The sequence below is a fragment of the Bos javanicus genome, chromosome 6 (genome assembly GCF_032452875.1).
Source record: "Bos javanicus breed banteng chromosome 6, ARS-OSU_banteng_1.0, whole genome shotgun sequence".
Classification (NCBI taxonomy): Eukaryota; Metazoa; Chordata; class Mammalia; order Artiodactyla; family Bovidae; genus Bos; species Bos javanicus.
The window spans coordinates 7,055,302-7,076,508 of record NC_083873.1 but is presented as its reverse complement, the minus strand read 5'-3'; the positions used below and the strand labels follow the sequence as shown (position 1 = coordinate 7,076,508).

General features: G+C 41.6%; 1 long non-coding RNA gene across 1 annotated transcript; it reads right to left on the bottom strand.

The window, feature by feature from the left end:
* Positions 1–14,830: 14,830 nt before the first annotated feature.
* Positions 14,831–17,834, bottom strand: LOC133249997 (uncharacterized). The gene is made up of 2 exons (XR_009737206.1): positions 16,624–17,834; positions 14,831–16,591 (listed from the first exon to the last, which is right to left on the bottom strand). It is a non-coding gene; the product is annotated as an uncharacterized LOC133249997 (long non-coding RNA).
* Between the last annotated feature and the right edge of the window lie 3,373 nt (positions 17,835–21,207).

The window sequence follows — 21,207 nt, the reverse complement described above, 5'->3', positions numbered from 1 at the left end:
GAGCCTGGTGGGCTGCCATCTATGGGGTTGCACAGAGTTGGACATGACTGAAGCGACTTAGCAGCAGCAGAGTACATACATGAGATTTGGTTTGTGGTCTTACTGTTTGTTGTCTGTCTCCCCAGTAGGGGTATAGTGCCTGACACATTGCACACAGCAGCTGTGAAATAAATACTTGTTAAGTGAGAACAGATTACCTGTTTGAAGAGCACATTCTTTGAGCACCTACCTAATTACTTAGAAGTTTCTTCTTTCAGTTGAGCTGCACCTTGTCACTTATATTTATTGGTTCTCTTTTCTGTACCCTTGGGAACACACAGGGCAATAATTAGACTATTTTTTAGTTTTTAAAAAAGTACCCCATGTACAGTTATTATGAAATATTGGCTATATTCCCTGTATTGTACAATATATCCTTGTACTTTGTATTATGCATCGTAGTTTATACTTCTTTAACGCCCTATTCCTATCTTGTTCTTTCCACCCCACTTCCCTTTACCTACTGGTAACCGTTGTTCTCTATATGTATGAGTCTGTTTCTTTGTTATATTCACTAGTTTCTTTCATTTTTTAAAACTCTACATGTAAATGATAACATGCAGTATTTATCTTTTGACTTAATTTCATTAAGCATAATATGCTCCAAGTCCATCCATATTGTTGCATTTGGCAAAATTTCATTCTTTTTTTGCTGTTGTTGCTGAGTAGTATTTCATTGTATGAGAGTGTATGTGTGTGTGTATACCACATATTTACCTGTTCATCCGTTGATGAACACATGGGTTGCTTCCCTAGCTTGGCTATTGTATTGTTCCTTAGCTTAGCTTTGCTGCTGTGTTACATTGGGGTGCATGTATCTTTTCAAATTAGTGTTTTTATTTTTTTGAGATAGGTACCCACGAGTGGAATTGCTAGGTCATGTGGTAGTTATGTTTTTAGTTTTTTGAGGAACCTCCACACTGTTTTCCACAGTGGCTGTACCAGTTTGATTTCCACTGGCAGTGTATGAGGGTTCCCTTTTCTCCATCTTCACCGACATTTGTTATTTGTGTTCTTTTTGATGCTAGCCATTCAGTGCAAAACCATTCATTGTGGTTTTGATTTGTATTTCTCTGATTAACAGTGTTGAGCAGCTTTACACGTTCCTGCTGACCATCTTTTTACCTTGGAAAAATGTCTCTTCAGGTCTTCTGCCCAGTTTTTAGTTGGATTTTTTTGTTTGTTTTATGAGCTGTATATATATATATTTAGATAGCAACCCCTTACTGGTTATATCAGTTGCAAATATTTTCTCCCATTTAGTAGTTACCTTTTCATTTTCTGGTTTCCCTTGCTGTGCAATAGCTTTTAAATTTAATCAGGTCCCATTTGTCTAATTTTGCTTTTATTTCCTTTACTTTAGGAAACAGACAAAAAAATTACTGCTACAACTTATGTCAAAGAGTGTTTGTCCTATGTTTTCCTCCATGAGATTTATGGTTTCTGGTCTTAAATTTAGGTGTTGAATACATTTTGAGTTTGTTTTTGTGTGTGGTATTAGAAAATGTTCTAATTTCATTCTTTAACATACAACTTTTCAGTTTTCCTACCACCATTTATTGAAGAGACTGTCTTTTCTCCATTATATATTCTTGCTTTGACCATAGATGCATGTTTATTTCTGGGCTGTCTATTCTGTTTTATTGATCTAGTTGTCTATTTTTGTTCCAGTACTATAGTACTCTTATTACTGTAGCTTCATATTATATACTGAAGTCAGGGAGTGTGATTCCTCTAGCTCTGGTTTTCTTTCTCACAATTGTTTGGGGCCTTTTATGTTTCCATACAGATTTTAAAATTATTTGTTCTATTACTGTGAAAAATGCCCTTGGTATTTTGATAGGGATTGCATTGAATCTGTATATTGCCTTAGGTAGATAAGTTATTTTAACAATATTAATTCTTCCAATCCATGAACACAGTATACCTTTCCATCTGCTTGTATTGTCTTTAATTTCTCTCATCACTGTCTTGTTGTTCAGTCTCTCAGTCATGTCTGACTCTTTGTGATCCCATGGACTGCAGGCACACCAGGCTTCCTGTCCTTCACTGTCTCCTGGAGTTTGCTCAGACTCATGTCCATTGAGTCAGTGATGCCATCCAACCATCTCATCCTCTGTCACCCTTTTCTCCTTCTACCTTCAGTCTTTCCGCCAAATCGGGGTCTTTTCCAACGAGTCAGTTCTTCACATCAGGTGGCCAAAGTATTGGAGCTTCAGCATTAGCCCTTGCAATGAATATAGAGTTGATTTCCCTTATGATTGATTGGTTTGATCTCCTTGCTCTCCAAGAGACTCTCAAGACTGTTCTCTAGCCCCACAGCTCAAAAGCATCAATTCTTTGGTGCTCAGCTTTCTTTATGGTTGGTCCAACTCTCACATCTGTACATGACTGCTGGAAAAACCATAGCTTTGTCTATTCTGACCTTTATTGGCAAAGTAATGTTTCTGCTGTTTAACACGCTGTCTAGGTTTGTCATAGCTTTTCTTCCAAGGAGCAAGTGTCTTTTAATTTCATGGCTTCAGTCACTGTCCACAGTGATTTTGGAGCCCAAGACAATAAAGTCTGTTACTGTTTACACTTTTTCCCCTATCTGTTTGCCGTGAAGTGATGGGACCGGATGCCATGATCTTAGTTTTTTGAATGTTGCTTTCAGCTACCTTTTTCGCTGTCCTCTTTCACCTTCATCAAGAGGCTCTTTAGTTCCTCTTCTCTGTCTGCTATTAGGGTGGTATCAACTGCATATCTGAGATATATCTTACTGATATTTCTCCTGGCAATCTTGATGCCAGCTTGAGATTCATCCAGCCCCACATTTCACATGATGTACTCTGAATAGAAGTTAAATAAGCAAGGTGATAATATGCAGCCTTGATGTAGTCCTTTCCCAATTTTGAACCATTTGGTTTTTCCATGTCTGGTTCTAACTGCTGCTTCTTGACCTGCATACAGGTTTCTCAGGAGGCATGTAAGAGGGTCTGGTATTCCCATCTGTTTAAGAATTTCCCACAGTTTGTGTGGTCCACAACAGGTGGATAGTCAGAGGCTTTAGTATATTCAATGAACAGAAGTAGGTGTTCTTCTGGAATTCCGTTGCTTTTTCTATTGAGAGGGTAACAGGCATGAAGGTCAGGGGTCTCCAAATGGAGAAAATAGGCTGAAAGTCTCAGACATTTTTTTTCTCTCCCTTAAGTGGCAGGAGGAAACAAACTCTATGGAAATTTTTTTTTTCTTAAGCTATGCTAATGAAACTATGTATTTGCTTTGAAATTTGCTCTTCTTCAAAATGGTCCCACCTAAGACTAACTTTTCTTTTCTCAAACCTAGGGCTGATAATAGCTCAACAAACCAGTATTCATACCAACTGTTTTATGGCTGGGGGATGACACACCTCGTGCCATCCTATCTCAAGAATGCATATTGTGGGAGAGGGGCCTGGTGAAACTCTGTCAGCCTGGAAGTGTCTCTCTCACCTGATTAATAGCTTTCTAACAGACATAAAACAGCTTGCCAACACTAGCAGGGGGGCACTGTCCATCCCCTTCTGATGTGTATGTCAGAAGCTTCTTCTGTCTCTTTTCATACTTTAATAAAACACTGCTACACAAAAGCTCTTGAGTGATCAAGCCTGGTCTTTGGTCCCCAAGTTAAATCTTTTTCAGAGATCACGAATCTGACACCGTTCACTGTAAGCTATCTTCTTGGGGGCTCATCCAGGATCTTCAGGACAAGGTAAGAACACTCAGAGCTGTAGCCTCTTTGCTTTATCAGTGTACATGTTTTCTGCTTTACTAACTCTTCAGTGTGCTTGTGTGAATGAATGACACGCCCTGCGTGAAACAAGTGATGAGCCCTGCTCTGTGGTTTTGCGGTGCTTTGTAATGACTGAAGGCAGCTCCAAAAAGGGGAACCTTATTGGGGGTTTATTCTGAGCTGCCCATGCCAAGAGACACCCAACCTCCCTGCGAGGGGAGTGGCCAGAGATGGGCAAAGCATGTGGACTGAACTTTCCTTTCTCGGTCACCTTTTCCTGGTCTCTTTGACCACTTCGTAATTGCCTGGGAAGTTAGAACTACTAAACTGTCGGACCACAGACTTTGAAGAGACTTGTGATCTATGCTGTTACTATGTGCTGTTACTTAGGTCCCAAACTTAGATTGGTAGTCAGGAAGTGCCTCGCTTCACTAGGAGTTGAAAGTTCAGAAGCTAGACGAAGCTCTAGCTCCAAGAGCATTTCTCGGGTTCCAGGTTACTCAGGAAGTACAGCGGGCCTCTTCCTTTGTTAACACGAGCTCTTAGTGGACCAGAGGAGGCTCTCCGGTGGCTTTTGTCCCAACTCCTTAGCTATTCTTTCTGTGGAATCTGTGAGGATACTGGTGTGATGACGCTCAGAAGGAACAGTTTGGTTTTATGTTTATACTGGTCTTACTGTGGTCAGTAATATACTCAGGGTCATGCACAGGCACTCAGGAGACAAATATTTCCCCCAGTGGTCTTAGCTAGGGAGGTGTTCTGGAAGGTTACTCTGATTGTACCCAGGGTGGCATCAGAGGCAAGCAAAGCTTTAATGGTGAGGAACTGGACGCTAGGCTGGGATGCCATCAGGTCCGCCCCTGGTGCATCCCCACCCCGTCTCTGGTGGAACCGGGAGGGACGAGTATGGTGCCTGCATTGGTAAGGGACAGACTAAGTCCGACCAGGGAAGGAGAGCTTTGGTGGAAAGTCTGTCTACACCCCCATCTAGAGCAGGGAGGGATGCCTCCGGTAGAAAGAGGGCACTGGTCGCTTTTTTCTCTCTTACAGGTGGTAGCTAACAATTCCAGCCTCACTCCTGTGAACTGTATCTTGAAAAACTGCGATAGATTTGACCCCCAGAGCTTAAAGATGACATCCCTGGTCTTCCTATGTGATACTGCATGGCCACGGTGCCCACTGGAGGACAGCGAACGGTGGCCGGTTGGATGGTCTCTTAAGTATAATACTGTTTTACAATTAGACCGGTTCTGTAGAAAACAAGGGAGATGGTTAGAAGTAGCATATGTGTTGCCCTTTTTCTCTCTGTGATACATGCCAGATTTATGTCCTAAGGGTATAGATTTGGGTGTGAAACCTTCAGCTCCCTCCTGTCCTACTTTGCCCCCAATCCTGGGGCTCCAAACTGAAGGTCAGGGAATCTCCCCAGGAATGGTTGGCTTGGTCTCAGTAACAACCCAAACTGAGATTCAAACAGCCCAAGTAGAGGTCCAAACAAACCCTGTCTCAGTATGACCTCAGAGTACTCTGGTTTCAATAGAAACTCAGACCATCGACGTAAGAGAAGCTCAGACAGCAAAAACTAAGCTAAGGGTGAAATACAGGATGAGATGGAGAAGCTCAGACAGCAAAAACTAAGCTAAGGGTGAAATACAGGATGAGATGGAGAACAGGAGACAAAGAGAAAAAGAAAAGCAGGTTTCTTCAATCTATCCCTGGGATCGTATGCATAGAGCAGCCAGAGAGGCTGAGGAACAGCCGCACAAGCTGTTGCCTCTTCATGAAACACCCACCAGGAGAAATAATCTATAAGAGTTAATAAGCCCTTTTCTTACCAAGAAATACAGAGAATCAAGGAGGAAGATGGTGGAGGAACAGAATGGGGAGACCACTTTCTCCCCCACAAATTCATCAAAAGAACATTTGAGCGCCAAGCAAATTCCACAGAACAACTTCTGAATGCTGGCAGAGGACATCAGGCACCCAGAAAAGCAGCCCATTGTCTTCGAAAGGAGGTAGGACAAAATATAAAAAGATAAAAGAGAGAGGGACGGAAATCTGTCCCGGGAAGGAAGTCTTAAAAAAGAGAGATGTTTCCGAACACCAGGAAACACTCTCTCCAGTGGGTCTGTGGCGAGCCTTGGAATCTCAGAGGGCAAAATTTATTTTCTCTAGGAGGAAAAATAAATAAATAATTAAAACCCACAGATTACGTGCCTAACAGCATCTCCCAGTGGTGCAACAACCCAGATGCTCACATCCCCCACTAGCAAGCAGGGAAGGGACAGGGAGGACCGCGCAGCATTGCTTACGATAAGGACCAGGCCTGAATGCCCTGAGGGCAATCTGAGGGAACTGGCTTGAGATAGAAACCCAGACTGTGGGATAGCTATCCCATGATCCCAGGAAAAGCCCTAACCACCAGCAGGCACGCTCACAGAACAAAAGACTGAGCAGAGCTAGCTGGCTGCGGACTGGCCCATCCCCCACTGGAGACAGGCAGGCGAGGGCAGCCAGAGCCAAAGGGGGCAATCGCGGTCCCAGAGAGGCATCCTATACCAAAGTGCGAGCAGACTTCGTTGCTAACCAAGACTTCTTGGGATTTTGGACAGTCGACATCCACGGAAAGGGTTGCAGCCAGAGATCAGCTTCCCAGAAGAGACACAAGGCATGCCTGTTGTACACCGAGAAAACCGAGCGGCTGGGACGGGGGAGGGGATAAGTCGCAGCCTTCAACTGGGGCAACTACGCGTGCCAAGGAAATGGTCACCTGAGCTGCTTGGACCTGGGACAGGTGCAAAACACAGGCCCAACTAAGTGTGCACCTTTGTGGAGTACACCTGAGTGGCTTAGACCTGGGAAGTGCATGCAAACCAGGTCCCGCTGTAGACAGTTCCTGGCAGAGCAACCTGGAGTCTGAGGAGTGTAGGCTGGGAAAGCACTCACCGTGAGCGAGGGCAAACCCAGTGTGGCTGAATCACTGTGAACATACCCCAGTGATATTTGTTTGCAGTGTTCCTCCTTCCCCAAAGCACGACTGACAAGCAAGCCTTAAAAAAAAAGTGATCACCACCGTGCCCCTTGTGTCAGGGCAGAAATTAGACACTGAGGAGACCAGCAAACAGAAGAAGCTAAAATAAGCAGAGGGAACTGCTTGGGAAGTGACAGATGCAATAGATTAAAACCCTGTAGTTAGCACCGACTACATAGGAAGGGGCCTATAGACCGTGAGAAGTACAAGCCGGACCAAGGAACTATCTGAAATTGAACTGACCCCACACTGTCTGCAACAGCTCCAGAGAAAGTCTTAGATATATTTTTACTATTATCATTTTTTAAATTAAAAAATTTTATTTTATATTTAAGTCCCCATTACTCCTTTAATTTTTTTTATAACCTACAATTACCTTGCCAAAAAAAGACCCTATTTTTAAAGCAAACTTCATATATATATTTTATAATTTCTGTGACAATTTTTTTGTTTGTTTTGTTTTGTTTTTGTTTTTTGTATTTTTTGTTTTTGTTTTCTTTAATATTGTATTTTTGAGAATCTAACCTCTACTCAAGATTTTTAATCTTTGCTTTTTGGTATTTGTTATCAACTTTGTACCTTTAAGAACCCAATCTTCAGTACCCATTTTTACTTGGGAGTGAGATCACTGGCCTGATTGCTGTCTCCCCCTTTTGACTCTCCTTTTTCTCCAACAGGTCGCCTCTATCTCCCATCTCCCCCTTTTCTTCTCTACCCAACGCGGTGAATCTCTTTGTGTGTTCCAGGCTGTGGAGAACACTTAGGGAACTTACTACTGGCTGGATCTATCTCCTTTTGATTTCCCCTTTTATCCTCCTGGCCACCTCTGTCTCCTTCCTCCCTCTTCTCTTCTCTGTGTAACTTCATGAACATCTCTGAGGGGTCCAGACTGTGGAGAGCACATCAGGAATTGATTACTGGCTAGCTTGCTCTCTCCCCTTTTGATTCTCCCTCTTCTCCTCCTGGTCACCTCTATCTCCCTCCTCCCTCTTCTCTTCTTTTCTCCATGTAACTCTGTGTACCTCTCCAGGTGTCCCTCACTGTGGAGAAACTTTTCATCATTAACCTAGATGTTTTATCAATGGTGCTGTATAGATGGAGACTGAAAACCAGAGGCAGGAGGCTTAAGTCCAAATCCTGAGAACACCAGAGAACTGAATCCAGGGAACATTAATCAATAGGAGCTCATCGAATGCTTCCATACCTACACTGAAACCAAGCACCACCCGAGGGCCAACAAGCTCCAGAGCAAGACATACCACGCAAATTCTCCAGCAATACAGGAACATAACCCTGAGCCTCAATACACAGGCTGAGAAAAGTCACACCAAACCCACTGACATCTCAACTTATTACTGGACACTTCATTGCACTCCAGAAAGAAGAAATCCAGCTCCACCCACCAGAACACTGACACAAGCTTCCCTAACCAGAAAGCCTTGACAAACCACCCGTCCACAGCGAGGAACCTCCACAATAAAGAGGAACCACCAAAGCCAGAATACAGAAAGGCCACCCCAAACACAGCAATATAAACAAGATGAAAAGGCAGAGAAATACCCAACAGGTAAAGGAACAGGATAAATGCCACCAAACCAAACAAAAGAGGAAGAGATAGGGAATCTAGCTGATAAAGAATTGCAAATAATGATAGTGAAAATGATCCAAAATCTTGAAAACAAATTGGAGTTACAGATAAATAGCCTGGAGACAAGGATTGAGAAAGATGCAAGAAAGGTTTAACAAGGACCTAGAAGAAATAAAAAAGAGTCAATATATAATGAATAATGTAATAAATGAGATCAAAAACACTCTGGAGGGAACCAACAGTAGAATAACAGAGGCAGAAGATAGGATAAGTGAGGTAGAAGATAGAATGGTAGAAATAAATGAAATAGAGAGGAAGAAAGAAAAAAGAATTAAAAGAAATGAGGACAACCTCAGAGACCTCTGGGACAATGTTAAACGCCCCAACATTCAAATTATAGGAGTCCCAGAAGAACAAGACAAAAAGACCATGAGAAAATACTTGAAATAATCGTTGAAAACTTCCCTAAAATGGAGAAGGAAATAATCACCCAAGTCCAAGAAACCCAGAGAGTCCCAAACAGGATAAACCCAAGGTGAAATACCCCAAGACACATATTAATCAAATTAACAAAGATCAAACACAACAAATATTAAAAGCAGCAAGGGAAAAACAACAAATAACACACAAGGGGATTTCCATAAGGATAACAGCTGATCTTTCAATAGAAACTCTTCAGGCCAGAAGGGAATGGCAGGACATACTTAAAGTGATGAAAGAAAATAAGCTACAGCCCAGATTACTGTACCCAGCAAGGATCTCATTCAAATATGAAGGAGAAATCAAAAGCTTTACAGACAAGCAAAAGCTAAGAGAATTCAGCACCACCAAACCAGCTCTGCAACAAATGCTAAAGGATCTTCTCTAGACATGAAACACAGAAAGGGTGTATAAACTCGAATCCAAAACAATAAAAGTAAATGGCAATGGGATCATACTTATCAATAATTACCTTAAATGTAAATGGGTTGAATGTTGCAACCAAAATACAAAGACTGGCTGAATGGATACAAAAACAAGACCCCTATATATGTTGTCTGCAAGAGATCCACCTCGAAACAAGGGACATATACAGACTGAAAGTGAAGGGCTGAAAAAAGATATTCTGTGCAAATTGAGACCAAAAGAAAGCAGGAGTAGCAATACTCATATCAGATAAAATAGACTTTAAAACAAAGGCTGTGAAAAGAGACAAAGATGGACACTACATAATGATCAAAGGATCAATCCAAGAAGAAGATATAACAATCATAAATATATATGCACCCAAAATAGGAGCACCACAATATGTAAGACAAATGCTAATAAGTATGGAAGGGGAAATTAACAATAACACAATAATAGTGGGAGACTTTAATACCCCACTCACACCTATGGATAGATCAACTAAACAGAAAACTAACAAGGAAACACAAACTTTAAATGATACAATAGACAGGTTAGACCTAATAGATATCTATAGGATATTTCACCCCAAAACAATGAATTTCACCTTTTTTTCAAGCGCACACAGAACCTTCTCCAGGATCAATCACATCCTGGGCCATAAATCTAGCCTTGGTAAATTCAAAAAAAATTGAAATCATTCCAAGAATCTTTTCTGACCACAATGCAGTAAGATTAGATGTCAATTACAGGAGAAAAACTATTAAAAATCCCAACATATGGAGGCTGAACAACATGCTGCTGAATAACCAACAAATCACAGAAAAAAATCAAAATATGCATAGAAACGAATGAAAATGAAAACACAACAACCCAAAACTTATGGGACACTGTACAAGCAGTACTAAGGGGAAGGCTCATAGCAATACAGGCTTACCTTAAGAAACAAGAAAAAAGTCAAATAAATAACCTAACTCTACACCTAAAGCAACTTGAAGAAATGAAGAACCCCAGGGTTAGTAGAAGGAAAGAAAGCTTAAAAATTAGGGCAGAAATAAATGCAAAAGAAACAAAAGAGACCATAGCAAAAATCAACAAAACCAAAAGCTAGTTCTTTGAGAAGATAAATAAAATTGACAAACCATTAGCCAGACTCATCAAGAAACAAAGGGAGAAAAATCAACAAAATTAGAAATGAAAATGGAGAGATCATAACAGACAACACAGACATACAACGGATCATAAGAGACTACTATCAGCAATTATATGCAAATAAAATGGACAACTTGGAAGAAATGGACAAATTTTTAGAAAACTACAACTTTCCAAAACTGAACCGGGAAGAAATAGAAAATCTTAACAGACCCTTCACAAGCATGGAAATTGAAACTGTAATCAGAAATCTTGCAACAAACAAAAGCCCAGGACCAGACAGCTTCACAGCTGAATTCTACCAAAAATTTATAGAAGAACTACTATAAACTCTACTCAAACTCATACTATTACTATAAATCCTACTCAAACTCTTCCATAAAATTGGCAGAAGAAGGTAAACTTCCAAACTCATTCTATGAGGCCACCGTCCCTTTAATACCAAAACCTGACAAAGATGCTACAAAAAAACTACAGGCCAATATCATCGATGAACATAGATTCAAAAATCCTTAACAAAATTCTAGCAAACAGAATCCAACAACATATTAAAAAGATCATACATCATGACCAAGTGGGCTTTATCCCAGGGATGCAAGGATTCTTCAATATCCGCAAATCAATCAATGTAATACACCATATTAACAAATTGAAAAATAAAAACCATATGATTATCTCAATAGATGCAGAGAAAGCCTTTGACAAAATTCAACATCCATTTATGATAAAAACCCCACAGAAAACAGGAATAGAAGGAACATACCTCAACATAATAAAAGCTATATATGACAAATGCTCAACAAACATTATCCTCAATGGTTAAAAATTGAAAGCATTTCCCCTAAAGTCAGGAACAAGACAAGGGTGCCCACTCTCACCACTAGTGTTCAAAATAGTTTTGGAAGTTTTGGCCACAGCAATCAGCAGAAAAAAGGAATCCAGATTGGAAAAGAAGAAGTAAAACTCTCACTGTTTGCAGATGACATGATCCTCTACATAGAAAACCCTAAAGACTCCACCAGAAAATTACTAGAGCTAATCAATGAATATAGTAAAGTTGCAGGATATAAAATTAACATGCAGAAATCCCTTGCATTCCTATACACTAACAATGAGAAAACAGAAAGTGAAACTAAGGAAACAATTCCATTCACCATTGCAACGGAAAGAATAAAATACTTAGGAATATATCTACCTAAAGAAACAAAAGACCCACATATAGAAAACTATAAAACACTGGTGAAAGAAATCAAAGAGGACACAAATAGATGGAGAAATATACTGTGTTCATGGATCAGAAGAATCAATATAGTGAAAATGAGTATAGTACCCAAAGCAATCTATAGATTCAATGCAAGCCCTATCAAGCTACCAACGGTATTTTTCAGAGAATAAGAACAAATAATTTCACAATTTGTATGGAAATACAAAAAACCTCGAATAGCCAAAGCAGTCTTGAGAAAGAAGAATGGAACTGGAGGAATCAACCTGCCTGACTTCAGTCTCTACTACAAAGCCACAGTCATCAAGACAGTATGGTACTGGCACAAAGACAGAAATATAGATCAATGGAACAAAATAGAAAGCCCAGAGATAAATCCACACACCTACGGACACCTTATCTTTGACAAAGGAGGCAAGAATATACAATGTAGAAAAGACAATCTCTTTAACAAGTGGTGCTGGGTAAACTGGTCAACCACTTGTAAAAGAATGAAACTAGAACACTTTCTAACACCATATTCAAAAATAAACTCAAAATGGATTAAAAATCTAAATGTAAGACCAGAAACTATTAAACTCCTAGAGGAAAACATAGGCAAAACACTCTCTGACATAAACCACAGCAGGATCCTCTATGACCCACCTCCCAGAATATTAGAAATAAAAGCAAAAATAAACAAATGGGACCTAATTAAACTTAAAAGCTTCTGCACAACAAAGAAAACTATAAGCAAGGTGAAAAGACAGCCTTCAGAATGGGAGAAAATAATAGCAAACGAAGCAATGGACAAAGAATTAATCTCAAAAATATACAAGTAACTCCTGCACCTCAATTCCTAAAAATAAAAGACCCAATCAAAAAGTGGGCCAAAGAACTAAACAGACATTTCTCCAAAGAAGACATAAAGATGGCTAACAAACACATGAAAAGATACTCAACATCACTCATTATCAGAGAAATGCAAATCAAAACCACAATGAGGTACTATTTCACACCAGTCAGAATGGCTGCTATCCAAAAGTCTATAAGCAATAAATGCTGGAGAGGGTGTGGAGAAAAGGGAACCCTCTTACACTGTTGGTGGGAATGCAAACTAGTACAGCCACTATGGAGATTCCTTAAAAAACTGGAAATAGAACTGCCATATGACCCAGAAATCCCACTGCTGGGCTTATGCACTGAGGAAACCAAAATCAAAAGAGACATGTGTACCCCAATGTTCATTGCAGCACTGTTTATAATAGCTAGGACATGGAAGCAACCTAGATGTCCATCAGCAGACGAATGGATAAGAAAGCTGTGGTACATATACACAATGGAGTATTACTCGGCCATTAAAAAGAATACATTTGAATCAGTTCTAATGAGGTGGATGAAACCAGAGCCTATTATACAGAGTGAAATAAGCCAGAAAGCAAAACACCAATACAGTATACTAACACATATATATGAAATTTAGAAGGTAAAAATAACCCTGTATGCAAGACAGCAAAAGAGACACAGATGTATACAGTCTTTTGGACTCTGTGGGAGAGGGTGAGGGCAGGATGATATGGGAGAATGGCATTGAAACATGTGAAATATCATACGTGATATGCAGGTTTGATGCATGATACAGGGTGCTCGGGGCTGGTGCACTGGGATGACCCAGAGGGATGGTATGCAGAGGGAGGTGGAGGGGGCTTCAGGATCGGGAACACATGTACACTCATGGCAGATTCAAGTCAATGTATGGCAAAACCAATACAATATTGTAAAAGAGCTAAATTAATTTTTAAAAAAAGGATCTGGGAGACTATTTAGAGGGCCCAGAAAAATATATTAGATTTTATAATATAAAAAAATACCTTTTAAGGGTATTACTCTGCTTTACGACCTTGCTTAGAAGGATGTGATGTATATCCTGGGATGAACACTAACCCCCGACTCAAAAACTCGAGTTTTGGGAAAAGCGGTTGCTTATGGAGATGAATGGCTTGGTAATGAATCAGTAGGGAAGAGGGAGGACGAGATAGCCGCCCTCCCCACTGGGAATCAGGCGGTCCCGACTATAGAACCAGACTGGGACTACAACACCGTGAAGGAAGATGGGATCAGGGTCATTTTGTAGGTGTGTTCTTGAAGGACTCAGGCAAGCACATGCTAAGACTTTATGCCAAATTGGCAAACATAGAACAGGAGGAGAAGGAAGCTCCTGGTAAATTCCTAGAGTGAGGGAATCCCTGTGCAGATCCTGAAAGTGAAGAGGAAAGAGTGATCTTAAAGGACAGATTTCTCACTCAGTTGGCTCCAGATAGCTGCTGTAAGCTATTAAAACAGGCGTATGGACAAAATCAGTCTTTAGATACTCTGTTGCAACTGACTCAGTTTTTTATGGCAGGGAATATGAGGAAAAGAAAGAAAGGCAGCGAAAAAGTAATGGCTGTCAGAGCCGTTCTTAAACAGCCTGAGAAAAATGCCCAGAGGGACCCAGGTGAAAACGGATGGGCTTGCTATTACTGTGGAAGGGAGGGGCACTCTGCATAACCCTTATGATGTCTGTGTCAGAAGCTTTCTCAGTCCCTTTTCACTTTAATAAAACTCTGCTATACAAAAGCTCTTGAGTGATCAAGCCTGGTCCCTGGTCCTGCAGTTAAATCTTCAGAGATCATGAATCCAACACTGTTCAGCGTAAGCTATCACTATGATCCAGCAGATGCTGGCAACTTCATCTCTGGTTCCTCTGCCTTTTCTATATCCAGCTTGAACTTCTGGAAGTTCTCAGTTCATGTACTGTTGAAGCCTTATTATTGTTCAGTCACTCAGTCATTTCTGACTCTGCGACCCCATGAACTGCAGCACACCAGGCTTCCCTGTCCTTCACTATCTCCTAGAGCTTGCTCAAATTCATGTCCATTGAGTCGGTGATGCCATCCAACAATTTCATCCTCTGTTGTCCCCTTTTCCTCCTGCCTTCGATCTTTCTTTCCCAGCATCAAGGTCTTTTCTAATAAGTCGGCTCTTTGCATCAGATGGTGGCCCAAGTATTGGAGCTTCAGCATCTGTCCTTCCAATGAGTATTCAGGATTGATTTCCTTCAGAATTGACTGGCTTGATCTCCTTGTAGTTCAAGGGACTCGAAAGAGTCTTCTTCAACACCACAGTTCAAAAGCATCAATTCTTGGGTGCTCAGCCTTCTTTATGATCCAACTCTCACATCCATACATGACTGCTGGAAAAGCCATAGCTTTGACTATACCGACCTTTGTTGGCAAAGTAATGTTTCTGCTTTTTAACATGCTGTCTAGGTTTGCCATATCATTTCTTCCAAGGAGCAAGTGTCTTTTAATTTCATGACTGTAGTCACCATCTGCAGTGATTTTGGAGCCCAAGAAAATAAAGTCTGTCGCTGTTTCCATTGTTTCCCATCTGTTTGCCATGAAGTGATTGGACCAGATGCTGTGATCTTCATTTCTTGAATGTTGAGTTTTAAGCCACCTTTTTCACTCTCATCCACTCAGAGGGCACACACAAAACCTTGTATACATCAGGACATAGAGAAAGGAGCAGTGACCCCCACAAGAGACTGAGCTAGACCTGCCTTTGAGTGTTTGAGTGTCTCCTGCGGAGGCACAGGACAGCAGTGGCCTGCCAGGGGGATGGGGGCTCTGGCTGCAGCAGACCTGGGAGGCTCAGAGTGTGGCATAAATCCTCTTGGAGGAGGTCACCATTAGCCCCACTATAAAGCCATCGACAGACGACCCACAAATTGGAGAACAATTATACCAAAGAAGTTCTTACACCGTTGCAAAAGTTCTAGGGCCCATAACAGATATCCCAAGCTGGAGATCCAGCAAAAGGACTGAGAACTCCCAGGGAATTTGACTTTGAAGGCCAGTGGGATTTTATTACAGAACATCCACAGGATTGAGAAAACAAACTTGGAAGGCACAGACAAAACCTTGTGTGCACCAGGACCCAGGAGAAAGAAGCAGTGACCCCAGGAGAGACTGAGCCAGACTTGCCTGTGAGTGTCCAGGAGTCTCTGGTGGAGGCATGGGTCGGCAGTGGTCTGCTGTGGGGTCAGGGGCACTGGATACAACAGTGCTGTCAGAAGTCCTTCTGAAGGAGGTCACCATCACTGCCATTACCCCTATCATCGTTTGGCCTCTGGACAAACTACAGGGAGGGAACATCAGCTGAAAATTGGATTAAAGATTTACTGAGCATGGCCCTGCCCAGGAGAGCAAGACCCAGTTTTCCCCACAGCCAGTCGCTCCCACCAGGAAGCCTCCACAGTCCTCTTATCCTTTTCCATCAAAGAGCAGATAGAATGAAAACCACAACCACAGAAAACTAACCAAGTTGAGCACATGGATCACAGCCTTGTCTGACTCAATGAAACAATGAGCCATGCTGTGTAGGGCCACCCAAGATGGATGGGTCACAGTGGAGAGTTCTGACAAAATGTGATCCACTGGAGAAGAGAATGGCAGACCACTCCAGCATTCTTGCCTTGAGAACCCCATGAACAGTATGAAAAGGCAAGAAGATATGACACTGAAAGATGAATTCCCCAGTTCAGTAGGTTGAAGCCTAGCTTGAAGAATTTTGAACATTACCTTGCTAGCCTGTGAAATGAGTGCGATTGTGCAATAGTTTGAACATTCTTAGTTATTGCTCTTCTTCAGGATTGGAATGAAAACTGACCTTTTCCAGTCCTGTGGCTACTGCTGAGTTTTCCAAATTTGCTGGCATATTGAGTGCAGCACTTTCACAGCATCATCTTTTAGGATTTGAAATAGCCCAGCTGGAGTTCCATCACCCCCACTAGCTTTGTGCATAGTGATGCTTCTTAAGGCCCACTTGATTTCACACTCCAGAAGTTCTGGCTGTACTTGAGTGATCACACCATCGTGGTTATCTGGGTCATTAAAACCTTTTTCGTACAGTTCTGTATATTCTTGCCACCTCTTCGTAATATCTTCTACTTCTGTTAGGTCCACACTGTTTCTGTCCTTTATTATGCCCATCTTTGCCTTAAATGTTCCCTTGGTACCTCTAATTTCCTTGAAGAGATCTCTAGTCTTTCCCATTCTATTGTTTTCCTCTTATTTTCTTTGCATTGATCACTGAGGAAGACCTTCTTATCTCTCCTTGCTCTTCTTTGGAACTCTGCATTCAGATGGATATATCCTTCTTTTTCTCCTTTGCCTTTTGCTTCTCTCCTTTTCTCAGCTATTTGTAAGGCCTCCTCAGACAGCCATTTTGCCTTGTTGCATTTCTTTTTCTTGGGGATGGTTTTAACCACCACCTCCCTATACAGTGTTAGGAACCTCCATCCATAGTTCTTCATGCTGTATCAGATCTGATCCCTTAAATGTCTTTGTCACTTCCATTGTATAATCATAGTGGATTTGATTTGGGTCATACCTGAATGGCCTAGTGGTTTTCCCTACTTTCTTTAGTTTAAGTCTGAATTTTGCAATAAGGAATTTATGATCTGAGCCACAATCAGCTCCCTGTCTTGTTTTTGCTGACTGTATAGAGCTCTTCCATCTTTGGCTGCAAAGACTATAATCAATCTGATTTCAGTCTTGATGATCTGGTGATGTCCATGTGTAGAGTCGTCTCTTGTGTTGCTGGAAGATGATGTTTGCTATGACCAGTGCATTCTTTTGGCAAAACTGTTTGCCTTTGCCCTGCTTATTTTGTACTCCAAGACCAAACTCACCTGTTACTCCAGGTTATCTCTTGACTTCCTGCTTTTGCATTCCACTGTCTTAATAATTGTCTTACAGTTTTTCAAGCACAGTTTTTATTTCCTTAGGTAGTTTATTCCCAGGAATTTTATTCATTTTAAGTGGGAGTACTCCCTTAGTTTCTTTTTGTTTGTTGTTAGTATATAGAAATGCAACAGATTTCTCTATATTAATTTTGTACCCTTTACTGCAGCTCACGCCAGTGTTCTTGCCTGGAGAATCCCAGGGATGGGGGAGCCTGGTGGGCTGCTTTCTATGGGGTCGCACAGAGTCGGACACGACTGAAGCGACTTAGCAGCAGCAACAGTTTTTTAGTGGCATCTTTAGGATTTTCTTTATATAGTATGATACCTGCAAGTAGTGTTAAATTTTTTTTTTTTTTACTGCTTCTTTTCCAATTTAGATTTCTTTTATTTCTTGTTTGATTGCTGTAGCTATGACTTCCAGCAGTGTTGAATGAAAGTGGTGAGAGTGGGCCTCATTGTCTTCTGATCTTAGAGGAAATGCTTTCAGTTTTCATAGTTGAGTATGATGTTAGCTGTGGGTTGTCATGTGTGACCTTTATTATGTTGAGGTATGTTCCCTTTGCCCACTTTCTGAAGATTTTTTATCCTAAGTAGATGTTGAATTTTGTCAAAAGATACATTTGTGTATCTTTTGAGATAATCGTGTGTTCTTTATCAGTTTGTTCATGTGGGGTATCATATTAATTTTGTGGATATTGAAACCTTTGTATCCTTGGGTTAAATCCCACTTGATCATGGTATATGACCCTTTTAATTTATTATTGTATTTGGTTTGCTAGTAATTTTTTTGAGGACTTTTTCATAAATGTTCATCAGTGATATTGGCCTGATTTTTTTTTTTTTTTCTAATCTGGTTTTTGTATCAGGGTGATACTGGCCTCATAGAATGAGTTTGTAACCATTCCTTCCGTTGAGTTTTTTGGAATAGTTTTAGAAGGATAGGTGTTAATTCTTATCTAAATGTTTGATAGAAGTCACCTGAGAATTCTGTTGGTCGTGTACTATTCTTTGTTGTTGTTTGAGTGGTGTGACACAGGTTATATGGCACATTATTTTTTTTTTTTTTTTATTAGTGATTCATTTCACTACTGGTAATTGGTCTGTTCATGTTTTCTCTTCATGTTTCACACTTGGGAGACTATTATTTTAGGGATTTGTTCGTTTTTGCTAGGTGACCCATGGTATTGGCATGTAGTTCTAGTAATCTCTTATGATCCTTTGCATTTCTGTGGTGTTTATTGCAACTTCTCCTTTTCCGTTTCTAATTTTATTGATTTGGGCCATCTCCTGATAAGTCCAAGAAAGATTTATTTATTTTTTTCTACCTTTACTTAGCTCAGGTCTGGGTCACAGGGTGATTGACTGCAGAACCTAGGGGGGCCCGTGGCTAATGCTGGCTCATTAGTGGGTGGAGTCTGTCCAAGAGACCCCAGGCTGTTGCCCATCCACTCGTGGGTACAAAGGTCCTGGCTAGTGCTGACCTACTGGCAGACAGAACGGGTCCTGCAGTCTGGTTGCAGAGCCCAGGTGTCCCAGAGCTGTGCTGGATTGCGGGTGATCAGGGCTGGTTCCTGACACGGTTGGGTGTAGGGTCATGGGGGGTCCTGAAGTTTGTGTAGCTTGCTATCAGAGCTGCAGTTTTCTTTTGGCTGGCATCTGCTCTTTGGTGGGGGGGCAGGGGGGCCTGGGTCCTAGGGTCTCTGGCTTGAAAGCCCTGGTGCAGGTCTATTGCCTGCTGCCCTAGTGGGTGGAGCTGTGTCCTGGGCCACCCAGTGGGCAAATTGTGCCCTGAGGATCTTCAATCAGCCTGTCTCCTGTCGGCTGCTGGGCCTGAGGCATCCCAGCCTGACAACTACAGGATGTTGGGTGGGAGCAGGGCTAGTCCTGAAACTGAAACTAAAGGGAGGGTTCCACAGTGGCGCCCGCCAGCACAGTGTCTGCCTGGCAGAACAGGCCCTCCCAGAATGACTGCCCATGTCTTCGTCCTCACGGTGGGGGAGCTGCATTGCCTCCTGCCTCTCTGGGAGACTCTTATAAGTCTGGCCGAAGTTCCTACCACGTTCCTGCTTCTGCCCCGGGGTCCCGGAGCACGTGAGAGCCTGTGTGTGCCCTTTCAGAGTGGAGTCTGTGTTCCTTAGCCCTTAGGGACTCCTGAAAGGAAGCCCTGCTGGCCTTCACAGTCAGATACCCTGGGAGCTCCTATTCCGTGTGGGGCCCCTGACCCGGGGAGCCCAGCGTGGGGCGCAGACCTCTGACTTCTGTAGGAGAAGCTCTGCAGCCCGAGTTCTCCCATTTGTAGGCTGCCCACCCAGAGTTATGAGACTTGACTGTATCTTGACTCCATCCCTCCTACCCATCTCCTTGTGGTTCCGCTTTATCTTTATTTGTATATTCTTTCTGGTAGATTCTGGTCTTTTTCATCAGTAGTAGTTCTGCAGATAGCTGTAATTTTGTGGTGCCTGTAAAGAAGCGAGCTCAGTGTATTTTTCCTCTGCCTTCTTGGCTGATCTATTAGACTGTCTTCAAGTGAATTAAGGGATGTGGACTGGGCTTCTGTTTCATGTAGAGCATCGTGCCTGGAACTGAAACTCACTTAACTGTAGTCTCACCTCAGAGTGGAGTGGGAGGTTGCTGTACTTACTTGATGAACTATCCTTGTTAAAAAAAAAAAAAAAAGTAGCTCTGGATCATATATGCCTTCATCCTCCTATAGGTTCATATTGACAGACCTCTGACATTCTCTTTTAAATAACTTCAGTTGTTTTTTTTTTTCCCCCTAAGAAGCAGCTTCATGTACATTTATTTTTTGGACACAAGTTCAGAATCTTACATTTCTTCTTATTAAAACTATTCCAAATTGATCTGAAACATTATGCAATTGGCTGACTTGTGGGAAGATTTCAATCCTGTCAGTATATTTGTTATTTTTCTCGATTTCATGATATCTACAAATTTTAAAGCATACCTTGTTAGGCTTCTTGTTGTTATTCAGTTGCTAAGTCGTGACCAAATCTTTGTGACTCCATGTACTGCAGCACGCCAGGCTTCCCTGTCCTTCACTGTCTCCCAGAGTTTGCTCAAGCGCATGACCAGAGTCAATAATGGTATCCAACCATCTCATCTTCTGCTGCCCCCTTCTCCTCCTGCCCTCCATCTTTCCCATCATCAGGGTCTCTTCCATTGAGTCTATTCTTTGCACTAGGTGGACAAAGTATTGGAGCTTCAGCATCCATCCTTCCAGTGACTATTCAGGGTTGATTTCCTTTAGGATTGATTGATCTCTTTGCAGTCCAAGGGACTGTCTAGAGGCTTCTCCAACACCACAGTTTGAAAGCATCAGTTCTTCGGTGCTCAGCCTTCTTTCTGGTCTGGCTCTCACATCCATACATGACTACTGGAAAAGCCATGGCTTTGACTTATATGAACCTTTCTCGGCAAAATGATGTCTCTGTTTTTTTAATACACTTGTCTACTTTTGTCATAGCTTTCTTTCCAAGGAACAAGTGTCTTTTAATTTCACAGCTGCAGTCAGACTGCCTACAGTTAATTTTGGAGCCCAAGAAAATAAAGTCTGTTACTGTTTCCATTTTTTTCCCCATCTATCTGCTATGAAGTAATGGGACTGTATGCCATGATCTTAGTGTTTTTAAAGTTGAGTTTTAAGCCAGATTTTTCACTCTCCTCTTTTCACCTTCATCAAAAGGATCTTTAGTTTCTCTTTGCTTTCTGCCATTAGGGTGGTATCATCTGCATATCTCAGCTTGTTG